General features: G+C 33.8%; 1 protein-coding gene across 1 annotated transcript in view; it reads left to right on the top strand.

The window, feature by feature from the left end:
* The first annotated feature begins 958 nt into the window (after positions 1 to 958).
* Positions 959 to 2,343, top strand: part of LOC115230637 — a 20,504-nt gene continuing 19,119 nt past the window's right edge. Inside the window, exon 1 of the mRNA XM_036499747.1 lies at positions 959 to 1,031. The gene's annotated coding sequence lies outside the window, so the exon portion shown is untranslated. The remainder of the gene's footprint in view (positions 1,032 to 2,343) is intronic.

Here is a 2,343-nt window from a genome sequence, read left to right as displayed (position 1 = left end):
TATAGCGGCGTACGTACACTTTGGTCTCTTATATGTATGTATATATATATATATATATATATATATATATATATATCTATATGTATCTATTATAGGGTGTGGATAGGGAGAGAGAGGGAGAGAGAGAGAGAGAGAGGAGAGAGAGAAGAGGAGAGCAGTACTAGGCTCGAGAAAGTAAGTCTTGATGTCGATTTGTTAGATAAAAATCAGTCATGGCTCCAGATGGCCGCTGTCAAATGACTGAAACAAGTAGAAAATAATATATATATATATATATATTAGCTACATACACCCAAATATATATATATAATCTTTTATTTTTTAATTTATATATATATGTATATATATTTTTGTTATGGTGGTGATAAGTAAACAAGACTAGACTGCATTTCTTACAAGTCACCCTCTGAACGTGTATGTGTGTGTGTATGTATGCGTTTTTGATTTTTGTTTTGTTTTTCTGTGTGTGTGTGTGTATGTGTGTGTGTGTGGTGTGTGTGTATGTGTGTGTGTGTATGTGTGTGTGTGTGTGTGTGTAAGGGCGGGGTGCTTGTGTGCTTAATTGTGGTCGTGAACTCTGAATAAACTTACCGATATATAAATATTTGTGCGTGTATATATATATTCATGTATGTATATATATATATATATATATATATATATATATATATATATATATATATTATATCCTACTTGCTCTCCCCGTCTCTCTGTCTGACTTTTCCTCCGTCTCTGATTGTCCTTACCTCTTACTATTACCCTATTTTAACCCTACGCATATGCACACACACACCTGTCTTTGTCCTGCGTATATGTTGTCCTTCCCTACATCACAATGACCTCGCACTGCTACTCTGCTTGGTCTTTCTTTCTGAACCTCCCCCTCTCTCATCCTCTCTATTTCTCTTTGTTTCTCCACTCCTTCCTGTTTTCTTCACCCCCTTTCCTCAATTTTCTCACCTGCCTTGTGTATTTACCTGCTTTCTATATTCAAATGCTAAAACAGGAAAAGCTCGTGCGCCGTCAGGAAGGTGAGTTTTGACTTCAAGGCATGAGCCCTTCTTTCTACATTTTTAGACAGTTTAGGCCGTCATTTGTTTCCATTTACTCCATCTAAGTCCGTAATTAGCTGTCTGTCTGTCTGTCTGTCTGTCTATCTATCTATCTATCTATCTATCTATCTATCTATCTATCTATGTATCTATCTATCTATCTATCTATCTATCTATCTATCTATCTATCTATCTATCTATCTGTCTGTCTGTCTATCTATCTATCTATCTATCTATCTATCTATCTATCTATCTCTCTTTCTATCTATCTATCTATCTATCTATCTATCTATCTATCTATCTATCTATCTCTCTTTCTATCTATCTATCTATCTATCTATCTATCTATCTATCTGTATACATCATATATCATATCATATCATATATATTTATACATATAAACCTATGTATATATATATGTTTGTGTGTGTGTGGTAATATATATATTAAGCACGATTTATTCATGATAAAAGTTGTTCGAAAACTGAGGCACTACTAATATATATATATATATATATATATATGTACATATAATATATATATATATATAGATATATATATTTGTTAAAACTTGTCAACCTCCTGCTTTTTTTCTTATTTACTCATTCCTCACATACATACATACATACATACATGGCAACCTTTCGGTATTTGTAGATGACGTCATTCGCCCTCTTTTTCAGCCTAGCCTCTTTATCTATGTCATGAGAAAACTATGCGAGTGTAGACGTCATCTACTAATACCGAAAGGTAGCCATATATATATATATATATGAAAGGCAGGATAGTTGCAGAAACGGCCGAGAATGATTGGGCATTTAATCTTAGAAGGCGATAAAAAAAGTTCCTAGAAGGTGGTTACAGAGAATCGAACCCTGAACCTCTCAGATCGATTCAGATTTCGATTCTCTGTAGGTGCCTGCTCGCAATCTTTTTCCGTCTTCTGTGGATGAATATCCAATGTGCTTGGCCGTTTTAACAACTATCCCGCCTTCAACGCTTCTAAGTTTGTTTATAAAAAAAATGTCCGCACACACACACACACACATGTATGAATGCAGACACACGTATATAAGTTGTGTGTTATATATATATATATATATATAATATATATATATATATATACGTATGTATGTCTATAGTTTATCTTTTCCTTGTTTCAATCATTAGATGCGGCCATGCTGGGGCACCTTGTTGAATTTTTAGTCGAATGAATTGAACCCAGTACTCATATTTTTCATTTAGGTCTGGTACTTATTCTATCGATCCCAATTAGCGAAGTGCTAGGTTA

This window comes from Octopus sinensis, unplaced genomic scaffold (genome assembly GCF_006345805.1).
Source record: "Octopus sinensis unplaced genomic scaffold, ASM634580v1 Contig16001, whole genome shotgun sequence".
Taxonomy (NCBI): domain Eukaryota; kingdom Metazoa; phylum Mollusca; class Cephalopoda; order Octopoda; family Octopodidae; genus Octopus; species Octopus sinensis.
This window is presented reverse-complemented; position numbering and strand designations above follow the sequence as displayed.